Consider the following 13,192-nt stretch of genomic DNA (forward strand, 5'->3'; position numbering starts at 1 on the left):
CTCTATATGTTGTAATTTGACCAGTTAATGTTATATTTTTTCCTAGGATCATACTATCATCTTGGAAAAGAACTACGTTGTTGATAGTCTTCAGTAACTGAGAAGTAAGCTTTCTCTCCTCCTTTTCCCCATGTGGTATGGGTATGAGTAATTATTTTAGTCTGAATGCTACTATATCTTGCAATATTTTCAACTACCAAATGTTAATACTATTTAATATTATTTCCAACTGATATATATTTTTAAAAATATTTATTTATTTATTATGACATATACAGTTCTCTGTCTGCAGGCCAGAAGAAGGCATCAGTTCACATTATAGATGATTGGGAGCCACCATGTGGTTGCTGGGAATTGAACTCAGGACCTCTGGAGGAGCAGTCAGTGCCCTCAAACTCTGATCCATCTTTAGCCCTGCCAACTGATATATTTTTATCTTGGTATTGATGATTGCATTGCATATTTTAGTAGAAATTAGAAGCTCAGATTGCATATACTGCTGTGGCTGGAAAAAATCCAATGTGGAAAGAATAAGGCTGTGAATAAATTCTAAAGCTTCAATCTGATTAGAAAGGATGCAAGTCTTATACTTTGCTCCAACTATCTTGTTTTAAAAACAAACTGTATTTCTTAATGAACTGAAAAGTTAGGTGAAACTAGCAATTTTTTTTCCTTTTGGGAAAATGAATGCATAATATTCTATTCTCCCCCAAACTTGTATACAGCATTTCAAACTGAAATTTTGTACTGCAGTAATTAGATCTTTATTGTAGAGAATAATGATTGTACTTTACTTAGTCCTGCATACTGAATAAGCCAATATACCATAAATAATATCCATAGACACTGATTTCTTATTATCTGTGAATGTGTAATATACTTTTAGAAACAACATATTATATTTAGCCTGTGATAGACATGAGTTGAAAATTCACTTCGGTTTTCTCCTGCCCATATATAATATCTGTATTTTACTGTAGTGCTCCTTCCATACTATCCTTTCCCAACCTCTATTAGCAAAACACAAGTCTAGTAAGGTGTGTATGCCTTGCATTCATGATATTGAAAAGAACATAAAATGGTTTTCATGGCATGTTTGGATGAAGAGACTATTTTTATTTTTTATTTATAGTTCTTATTTTCCTTCTTCTAATCTACTGTCCTAGTGTTTTCCCACGGATGATGATGAAGAAGAGGACATGGTGGACATGACTATATTGGGTGATCTTTTTTGTCAGTCAACTAAGAAAATAGCCACTGGGAGCATCTGTGAGATTAGTAAGTTAAGTTATTTGAAGCAGTAAAGTCCACTTTAAATACAGGTGGTAACTTCTAGTGCCATCCAGATAAATTTGATTTCTAGGGTAAGGTTGTGTTTTCCTTCTTTCTCTTATTTCTTTTTCTTTCTTTCTTTCTTTCTTTCTTTCTTTTTCTCTTCTTTCTTTCTTTATTTCTTCCTTCCCTTCTTCCTTCCTTCCTTTCTTTTGTTCCTTTTAATCTTATTTTATTGACATCTTGCTGTCAAGTTTGCCTGTTCTATTTCTGCCATGATTATTGCTGTTGCCCCTACTGCTAAACCCCTCTGCTTATGCCAGGTCCTAGTTTCTTGATGTTTACAATAGGACTGAAATATGATTATCTTTTGAAATCCTCCAGGTCTTCTGATGAGACTGAGATTTCTGAGGCATCCTTACCCATAGACAGAGCAACTAACTGGTGCCCAGGCTCTTCAGTGAGCAGAAAGCCATTGTTGGACTGCCCAGGAAGTGTCCAACAAACAATCTAATAAATACCCTTATAATAATCATTCTACTGAAACTGTTCCTCCAGAAAACCCTAACTAATGGATAAAGATGATTTCTCTAAGTTATCTTTTGGGGTGTTTGGAATGAAACCTGCTAAAAGATCCTCGATGTTTTGGGATGATGACCCTGGGAACTAATTTCCCAAAAGCCATAGTTCTATCTTCTTACATTATTTCTTGGATGAGTGATCTAAGAGACAATGTTGTCTAGAGCTCAGGAGGATCATCAAGGATCCTACTGATCCTTATAATCTCATTGTTATATTAAAAATAAGATTGGCAATGTGGATGTTTACGATAATGCTAGCCTCCACATTAAGTGTGGAAGAATGATGTCACTCATAAAAGACAAAATGTGACTAGATGTGGACCAGAATGCCTTTAGAGAGGTAGGAGTATTTTATTCTTCCTTCAACACTATCACATTTTATAGCTCTGTCCAGATTAATTATTTTGTACTTTTGGTTCTGAGCCTAACTTTTAATGGCTGAGTCATCTCTCCAGCCCCAGCTTAGATATTTTACTGAAATAGGCATGTGGCTTTATTCTTGTGAACATATTTTCAGTTTTGTGGTGAACTTTCCCCAGATGTGGCAGTATCAATGAGCATGTGGATAATATTCAGAGAAGGCCCAAGCCCATCATATCATTGTTCCCTTGAAGAGCTATCTGAGTGGTATTGATGGCATAGAATATGATAATGAAGTCTTCCATGATGCCAAAATTCTATGGATGTTCTTGGCAACATTGCATAATGGTCATATAAAAGGTACTGTTAATGACCTTAAGAGAACTGCTGTACTTCTCATTTTTCATTTTTATATTTATCCCAAAATGGAAGTATCAGAAGAAAGAGACAGAAAGAATTATCTTGACTCAATGCTTCAGTTACTTTAGGGTAGTAAACAAACCAGTAGGTTCAAATATATTACAAATATCACCTTCACTCTAGTTGATAAGTGCAGCCTATGACAACAGAGAAATGTTTATGGCTTTTCAATAACAACAGAACTCTATCTCTACATTGTTTGGGCATAGAACTTACAAGGAGTGACAGAAACATGTAAACCGTGTAGTTTAAGCAACTTAGGGTTCATAAGTGGGTACAAGTTTGCTTTTTCAAGGCTGAAAAATCCTTAGCAAATGTGTGCATAGCATGGCCAAATCTGTATGCTCAAACCCTCACCATTTTTTTAGATATATGGTTGGCACTTTACAGGGAGATAAAACTCATTGTTGAACAGTGAGGAGGATAAAGACTATATAGCTGATTTATTGAAACAAATGCTTAACATTCCAAAGAGCTCAATTTATTTTTTTAAAAAAGCAACACATTTTAAAAGCACTCTGCAGGTTTTTGCCTTTAAGATTCAGATTTTGAAGTAGCTATTTTCTTGATTCAATCACGAGTAACAAAGCTTACATATTTTAAGGTAGAAAAACAACCTTTATGTTACTCTATCATTTTATATACTCTATTTCATTTCTCAACTGACATTGTGGGCTTAATTTTTTGCACTTTTACATTTATAATTTGACAAGTAATGAAAATTTGAATAAGAGAAAAATATAAAATACTGTTAGATGGTGATCAGTATATAAGAGAATCTTGCCATGTAATGTAGAAAATTGAAACAATATTTTTAAAACTTTTATTTTAGAGCCTACAGTTCTTCCTCAAGGCATGCATATGGAGCTTTGTTCAAATTGGGCTAAAATTTTATTGAAAACAAACTATTTTTAAATTGTTATTAACATTTAACCCTTCAGAATAATGAAACTTTTATTGTGATAATATTGAGTGAGCTTAGATATGATTTTGTTAAAAGAATGTAACTCTGAATACAATTTTCATGTAATTCTCTATAGTTCCTAATGATGGGCATATTTTTGAAAATTAAACATAAGCAAACAAACAAAACCTGAAATAGACAGACAAACAAATAAAAACAAAGATTTCTTGGCCTTTAAATCTTGAGCTAGTGGTCTCCCAAAGGCCTTCATTATTATTGTTACCTTCATTCACTATCACATTAGATGTGAGAGAGAGCCTTGTGCATGATTTCCTGGGAAGGAATGGGAATAAAAACAAAACAAAACAAAACAACAACAACAACAACAACAACCCCCCCAAAAAAACAAAACCCTGTAGCTAGCTTTCCACACTGTAGATGAAAAATAAAGACTATGGCCTCTTTAAATCATTGTTCACTTTGTTTTTTCTTGTGTGTGTTAGTTTTGTAAACTATAAAGACTAAACTAAAAATTCCATATTGTTTTGACTTCTTTATAGACATTATTTTGTGCGGTCTTGTACTTTTGATAGATAAGGGGATAAAATATTCCTTGGGGAATTGAAACATATACTTGAACTGAAAGTAATAATACTTAGGTAGTGTATTTAAAGAAAATTATCATGATAAAAGCATCTTTCTATAACGCATTGACCCATGTGCCTTAACCTTTGTTCAGTATGTAACAGCCCAGAAAGTCACCATAATTCTGTTTTATGTGCAGGAACTGGCTCATAGCTATCAAGGTCACAGTAAATCAAAACAAAATAGCTGGGGTCACTAGTTCATTTTTCCCTGTACCCAATATTCCATCCATCAGACATGGATTTATCTTTAATCTCAGGAACTGATCTTGATCATATAAACATTTGTTTCCATACGATATTTTTGTGAATGAATATAGAAAGCATTTATCAATAAAAAATGGCTTCTATTTACCTTCTACTTACCTTTTATTTACAACATATATACTTCCATGTTAGAAGTACCTTAGATATTATAATAACAGTATTGAGTACACTGCTAACAATGTAACAGCATATACATGAATAAATGGGCATCTAATAATCCAGTTATTTGTAAAGTCCTAACTGCTTAAGATCATTTTTAATTTCTTGATAATTTAATACATGAATATAATGTGTTTTAGTCAAATCCAGTCCTATTCACTCCCTTGCAAGTTTTCTTCTATCCTTGCCATCACTTTCTGGGGGCTAAATTCATGCACTCTTATTGTTGTCTGTATGTATATGAGTGCAATATCATCTACCTCTCAGGTTAATGTTACTTTTAGAAAACTGTCTCTTCCTCCATTTGCAGCAATCACTTGCATATTGCTCCTCAGGTAAGGATGGAACATTATGAACCTTTTCTCCGTCTATACTGGTATTTTAGTTGGCTTGCTCTTGTGCAGGTCTTGTGCATATAGTCAATGCAGCTAGCTATGCATTCTGTGTGCAACGCCCCTGGCTAGATCTGTTTCCTTGCCATCATCCTTGGACTCTGGCTCTTTCCATCAATCTGTCCCTTCTTTCTCACTATGTCTAAGCCTTTAGAGGATAGCTTTTGAGACAATGTCCCACTTAGAGTTGAACTCTCTATAGTGATTTATTTTCTGTATATTGACCAAGTGTTGAGCTCACTGTTAGTTGATACTTACATTAAAAACAAGCTTCCTTGGTTTGGGTTGAGAGATGCACTAATCAATATGGACAAAGACAGAAAGTGGGGATAAGTATTTGTTTTTCAATTTTTAAATTAAAATTTATTTACATTACATCCTATTATAATACCTTCATTCTTATCTTCCTGTTACTACTCTTCTTTCTTTGTCCACACTCTTCCCCTCTCTTAGACCTTACACAGATGGGATCCTCCTCCCCCACCATCAAAACTTAGCTTATCAGGTTTTATCTAGATAGCCTTTGTCCCATTTCTCTGTGTTCTCTGTGTATCTCTGCCAAGGGGCAGGGATCAAATCTCAGGCACCAGAATTCATGCTGGATGCCTGCTCTCCTCCCACCACCTTCCCCACGTGGATAATCAGCTGCCCATCAGCTATATCTGAACAGGGGGTCTAAGTGTTCTGCTTTCAATCTCCTTGGTTGGTGAATTAGTTTGTGCAGGCCCCCCGGGTCTAGATCCACCAGGCTTAATAGTCTCCTTGAAGAGCTCCTGACAGCCATGCACTCTGTCCTTCCATCGCCCAACTCTTCCATACAACTTGCAAAGTAGAGCCAAGATTTCTGCTGCAAGTTCCAGCATCTGTTGCAATCCCCTGCTAGGTGGAGTCTCTAAGAGTACATCATTTATAAGTGATTATATATCATTGTGCCTTTCTGGTTCTGGGACACCACAATCAGGATGATTGTCTTTAGTTCCATTAATTTGGCCACACATTTCAAAATTTCCTTGTTTTTGATAACTGAATAGTATTTCATTGTGTAAATGTAGTATAGCTATTTTATTCATTCTTTGGTTTAGGGCCATCTAAGTTGTTTCCAGATTCTGGCTACTATGAATAAAGCTACTCTGAACATAGTTGAGCAAATGTCCGTGTTGTATCTTGGAGCATCATTTGAGTATATTCATAGGAGTGATATAGCTGAGTCTTGCTTGAGGTAGTAGTACTCCCAATTATGGAGAAAGTACCAAGTTGATTTCCAAATTAGTTGTTCAAGTTTTCACTCCAACAAGCAATGGAAGAGTGTTCCCCTTTCTCTACATCCTCTCTAGCATGTGTTGTCAATTGAGTTTTTGATCTTAGCCATTCTTATAGGTATAAGATGGAATCTCAGAGTCAGGTGATTTGCATTTCACTGATAACTATGGACATTGAGCATTTCTTTAAATGTTTCTCAGCAATTCAATATAATTACTACAGCTGATAAACACCTTCAGCAAAGTGGCTGGATACAAAATCAACTAAAAATACAAATGACAAATGAGATGCGAAAGAAACTAGGAAAAATACACCCTTTACAAGTAATATAAAGTATTTTTGGGTAACTCTATCCAAGCATGTGAATTTTTTTTTTTATGAAAAAAACTTCGAGTCTCGGAAGAAAGAAATTGAAGGAGATATCAGAAGATGGAAAGATCTCCCGTGCTCCTGGATCCGGAAAATGAACATAGTAAAGATTGACATCTTACTGAAAGCAATTTACAGAGTCAATGCAATTCCCATCAAAATCCCTACAAAATTCTTTACAGACCTTGAAATATCAATTCTCAACTTCATATGGAAAAACAAAGAACCCAGAATAGCTAAAACTATCCATATGGAAAAATATCCATCTAGGATCTCAAGCTTTACTATAGAGCAACAATAGTAAAAACAACAGGATATTGGCATAGAAATAGGCTGGTCCATCCATGGAATTAAATCAAAAGACCCAGGAATATACCCACATACCTATGGATACTTGATTTTCAACAAAAAACCCAAAACCATGCAATGGAAAAAGACAGCACCTTCAGGGAATGGTGCTGGTCTAACTGGATGTCTACATGTAGAAAAATGCAAATAGATCCCTATTTATCACCCTGCACAAAAATAAAGTCCAAGTGGGTTAAAGGCCAGACACTAAATGTGTTAGAAGAAAAAGCACGAAAGAGCCTTGAACTCACTGGGACAGGAGAGAGCTTCCTGAACATAACACCAACAGCTCAGGATCTAAGGCCAACAATTAACAAATGGGACTTCATGAAACTTAAAAGCTTCTGTAAAGCAAAGGACACTGTCATTAGAACAAAGCGACAGCCTACAGGTTGTGAGAAGATCTTCACCGACCCTACATTTGACAAAGAGCTAATATCCAAATCATATAAAGAACTCAATAAATTAAACACCACCAAACCAAATCACCCCATTAAAAATGGGGAACAGAGATAAACAGAGAATTCTTACGAGAGGCAGAAGCATTTTTATGTGGAATAGGATTAACTTTTTCCCCCTACACTAGCTAGGGAACATCCAGACAGTGATTTTTGAGACATTTACATATAAGTTCCCAAATAGAGTTTTATTATAATTTAACTAACAATGAATGTGTATGAAAGTTCTGATTATGTAGCTACAAAGTAAAGTTAGAGAAAATTAATCACACAGAAATCAGAGAATAGTGTTGAATGCCACAATTTGATCCTTCTCAAATACTTGCCATTAGACTTTACAAAGATGTTGCTGAGTTATGAAAAACAAAAACTCGGACACAAAACCCCAACATTTAATCTCTAACTAAAAGTATTGTAAGAAATATATGGAACATCTTAAGATTAGTAAGCTAAGAAAAAATATACTTTTTCAAATTAAATTATAATATTAATTATATACTTGGAAATCAGAATTGAACAATTTTTTTTTCTGAGACAGGATTTCTCTGTGTAGCTTTGGCTGTCCTGGACTCACTTTGTAGACCAGTCTGGTAAAATAGAATAATTTTAATTTTTATCTTTTTAAACGCCAGATGATACTAAGGGAAAAATCCCTTTATTTAATGACAGTTTTACCCCAGACAGGATTTTATTCTCCTGTACATAACTATAATACAGTGTTTTCTCTAAAATCAGAGTAAATAAATTCCTTATGTGCCAGTAAATTTTAGATCATTTCTATAAATAAACAGAAAAGAAATTTAATTTATTAATACAATTATGGCGTTGTAGAATAATATGCATTTCATTATGAAGCATAGTGAGGTATGTTTCTGGTATGAGTAATATCTTAGAAATTTCATTAACATATGATATTGTTATATTAGTAATTCAGTAATTAGTTTATAGCTGAACTGGGACTAATACTAACTGCGAATTTCTCGGTACTCAGAAGAACATTTTTCTTCCTTTGTGTTTGCCTTCAAACATATCTTAGAAGAATTCACCTAGACATGTACAGTTACTAGAGAGAAGAAAACACCAATAGCACAACAATGAGTCTTGCAGTAGTACCAGTCAGTTTGTACAAAGCTCACACATCCTCAAGGAATCTCTCTCATTTCTTGGAAATACTTAGATATTTGGCAACAGTCTGTAGACTATATAATATTTTTATTACTTGACATCAAAATTATGCTTTTAGATTATTTAATTGATATTTATATAACTGTTAAAATATTAATATGCTACAATAAAATGAGATGTGTATGTTTATCATAAATAAAAGTAATTACTTTATATATAATTTAAAATTTTATATTTATGCTTATTTTTTATGTTTTTAAATACTATTATTATTCAGATTTACATTTAAGTAGATTGTACTTCCTTTAAATATTTTAATTAAATTTAGACTACTTTGACTTTTTTCTAATTAACTTTTTAATTTAATTTTAAGCATGTAAATTTAATCCTCTATATTAGTGTAGTGTTTGCATAATATGCAATGCTGACATTCTGAATTAGTTAAAAAAACAGTAATTATATTCAAAGTTAGAAGTCTATTACCTATCAGGACAGAATTGCTCAGTCCCATATGACATAACCCAAGAAATAACTGACATCTCTGAGTAATTTAAAGTGCCAAAAATCCCCATACTGGTGAATTTGCTTATGCCTTCAAATGTTGTTCTTATTTAAAAATTTAAATTATATTTTAGCTTAAAAAGCATTGACCAGAAATTACTCTAGTGAAAAATGTTGTCTTTGATGCTACTAAGGAAAATGATTATGGGGCAGACTCAGAAGACACAAACTTTGGGCCGAGAAGTGTCACAAGGATGATTCCAGCATGAAAATCCAGGTGATCTTTTCTAAGTTGTCTTCTTAACTCTCTGAGTTAGTGCAAATAATAATAGTGATGACCAATGCTGATAGCAAGGCAAACACGTGAACTTTGAAAAAGTGAACACTGTTCACAATCAGAAAGAAAGATTTCAAATAATTTTACCTTTACAACTCTACCTTTTCTTTGCTTGTCAACTTAGTATATAATCACTATTAAGAATGACATTTTAGGGGATCCAAGGTGGCGGCAAGTAGGATGGACCGTGTTTAGAAGCTCCAGTAAATGATTAAGGGAATTGCATGGAATACTGAACCAGGAACACCAAGGTCCGCACCCCACTACAGGGGGAGTATTCCACAGTTCGAAAGGACCAAAATACAGAAAACCTGCGTATCCCTGCACACGGAAGGAGCACACATTTTCTCGGACCAGCATAGCTGTGGCAGCGGCTGAGGTTTGCAGCTGGAAACTCTCCAGCAGAGGTTATTGGGGAACTGAGGCGGGAGAGGGGACTTTGTGCAAAAAATGGGCCCCATGATCCAAGCTCAACTTGGCACGTGGCTCATGTCCTGAGACCTAAACAGGACTCAGTGCGTGGTTCGGCTCCTGAGACTCTAGCTGAGCTCAGTGTGCAGTTCGGGCCCAGAGTCCCTAGTTGGACTTGACGGGCAGTTTGGGCCCAGACACTCTAGCTGAATTTGGTATGCAGTCCCGGCCCATTCATGTTTAAAGTTTTGGAGAGATCAGTGATACAAGGCACATACCTCAACATAATTAAGGCTACATGCAGCAAGCCAATAGCCAAAATCAAATTAAATGGTGAGATACTCAAGGAAATTCCTCTAGAATCGGGAACAAGGCAAGGCTGTCCACTCTCTCCATATCTCTTCAATATAGTACTGAGAAAACAAAAGGAGATCAAGGGTATCCAAATGGGAAAGGAGGAAGTCAAATTATCCCTATTTGCAGATGACATGATAGTGTACATAAGTGACCCTCAAAATTCCACCAGAGATCTACTACATCTGATAAACACCTTTGCAAATTGGCTAGATACAAAATTAACTCAAAAAAGTCAGTGGCCTTTCTATATACAAATGACAATCATTCAGAGGAAGAAATTAGGAAAACTACATCCTTCACGTTAGCCACAAGCAATATAAATTATTTAGGAGTTACTCTAACCAAGCAAGTGAAAGACTTGTTTGAAAAAAATTTCAAAACTCTGAAGAAAGATTTGAAGATGACATGAGAAGATGGAATGATCTTCCTTGCTCATGGATTGGGAGAATTAACATAGCAAAAATGACCATCTCACCAAAAGCAATTTAGAGATTCAGTGCAATCCCTATTAAAATACCTACACAATTTTTAAAGACTTTGAAAGTTCAATTCTCAACTTCATATGGAAAAACAAAAAAACATAGAATAGCTTAAACAATCTTTTACAATAAAAGATCCTCCGGAGGAATCTCCATACCTGATCTCAAGCTATACTATAAAGCTGCAGTAATTAAAACAGCATGGTACTGGCCCAGCAATAGGCTGGTTGTTCAGTGGAATCGAATCGAAGACCCAGATATGAATCCACACACATATGGTCACTTGATTTTTGACAGAGAAGCCAAATCTATTCAATGGAAAATGAATAGCATCTTTAACAAATGGTGTGAGTCTAACTGGATATCTATGTGTAAAATAATGCAGTTAGACCCATATTTGTCATCATGCACAAAACTCAAGTCCAAGCAGATCAAAGACCTCAAGATAAAACCAAAGACACTAAATCAGTTAGAAGAAAAAGTGGGGAAGAGCCTGGATCACACTGGCACAGGAGATAACTTTCTGGACAGAACACCAACAGCCCAGGCCTTAACTTCAACAATTAATAAATGGGACCTCATGAGCCTGAGAATCTTTTGTAAGGCATGAGACATTGTCAACAGAACAAAACAACAGCCTACAGACAGGGAAAAGATCTTCACAAACTCTGCATCTGACAAAGGTCTAATATCCAAAATATATAAAGAAAACAAGAAATTAAACACCACCAAACCAAATAACCCAAATGAGAAATGGGGTCAGAACTAAACAGGGAATTCTCAACAGAGGAATATCAATGGCTGAGAAACACTTAAAGAAATGCTCAACCTCCTTAGTCATAAGGGAAATGTAAATCAAAACAACTCTGAGAGCCTATCTTACAGCCATCAGAATGGCTAAGATAAAAAATTCAAGTGACACCACATGCTGGCGAGGATGTAGAGAAAGAATGCTAGTAGGAGTGCAAACTAGTACAGTCACTTTGGAAATCTATCTGCCATTTTCTCAGAAAACTAGGAATAAGGCTTCCTCAGGACCCTTGGAATATACCCAGAAGATGCTTCAGCACACAATAAGAACATCTGCTCTACCATGTTCATAGCAGCCTTATTCATAATAGCCAGAACATGGAAACAGTCTAAGTGTCCCTCAATAAAAGAATGAATAAAGAAACTGTGGTATGTCCCTGTATGGGGAGACCTGGTGGCACTCAGAGGAAGGACAGCAGGTTACCAAGAAGAGACTTGATACCCTATGAACATATACAGGGAGAAGAAGTCCCCCTCATTCATAGTCATAGGGGAGGGGAGTAAGAAAAATGGGAGGGAGGGAGGAATGGGAGGATACAAGGGATGGGATAAGAATTAAGATGTAATATGAATAAATTAATAAAATAAAATTAAAAAATAGAAAAACTGTAAAAAATATTAAGAAAGAAACTGTGGTACATATACACTATGGATTACTACTCAGCTTTTAAAAAACAAGGAATTCCCTAAATTTGTGTACAAATGGATTGAACTAGAAATGATCATAATGAGTGAGTTCACCAAGAAGCAGAAAGAGTCAAATGGTATATACTCACTTATGTCTGGACACTAGCCCAAAGGGCATGTCCCATGGAAGTCTTCACTTACCAGGAAACTGGGACAGAGGGGAGGACATTCTATTGGCAGTCTAGATGAGAGAATCATGGGAGAATGGGCAAAAAGAGGATCCAGAGGGTCCTAGAAACCTATTAGAACATTATGACTGGTGGATCTGGTCCCAGGGGTTCTGCTCAAACTATGGTACCAGCCAAGGACAATATGTGCAGAAAACTTTGAACCCCTACCCAGATCTAGCCAATGGACAGGACATTTTTCACATTGAGTAGAGAGTGGGTTCTGACTTTCACAACAACTCTGGTTCTTGTGAACATATATAGGGAGAAGAAGTCCCTGTCATACACAGTCATAGGCAAGGAGAGTAAGGGAAAAATCAGAGGAAGGGAGGGATGGGAGGATACAAGGGATGGTATAACAGCTGAGGTTTAATATGAATAAGTTAATAAAATATATTTAAAAAGAATGAAATTTTAAACACGTTTTCATAAAAAAATAAAGTAACTCATATTACATCTCAATTGCTATCCCATCCCATGCATCCTCCCATTCTTCCCTCCCTCCTGCTTTTACCCCAATCCCCCTTCCCTATGACTGTGACCCAAGGGAACCTCCTCCCCATGAATATGGTGCTAGGGTATCAAGTCTCTTCTTGGTAGTTTGCTTCCTCCGAGTGCCATTGGGCCCCCCTAACAAGGGGATATGGCCAAATATGGGGCACCAAAGATCTTGTGAAAGTCAGTCCCCAGTCTCCACTTAACTGTTGAGAATGTTCTGTCCCTTGGCTAGATCTGGGTAGGGGTTTGATGATGACTGCACGTATTGTCCTTGGTTGGTGCCTTAGATCAAGCAGAACCCCTGGGTTCAGATCCTCCCATCATAATGTTCCTCTTGTAGGTTTTTAGGACCCTCTGGTTCCATCTATTTCCCTATCCCCTATATT

The 13,192-nt window shown here is 35.8% G+C and overlaps 1 long non-coding RNA gene across 1 annotated transcript in view; it reads left to right on the top strand.

Annotated features, from left to right (window-relative positions):
• The first annotated feature begins 44 nt into the window (after positions 1-44).
• LOC311597243 overlaps positions 45-13,192 on the top strand; it is a 37,811-nt gene continuing 24,663 nt past the window's right edge. Inside the window, exons 1-2 of the long non-coding RNA XR_014779147.1 lie at positions 45-104; positions 1,167-1,278. This is a non-coding gene — a long non-coding RNA (uncharacterized lncRNA). The remainder of the gene's footprint in view (positions 105-1,166; positions 1,279-13,192) is intronic.

Source organism: Acomys minous (genome assembly GCF_964271855.1).
Source record: "Acomys minous genome assembly, chromosome: 5".
Classification (NCBI taxonomy): domain Eukaryota; kingdom Metazoa; phylum Chordata; class Mammalia; order Rodentia; family Muridae; genus Acomys; species Acomys minous.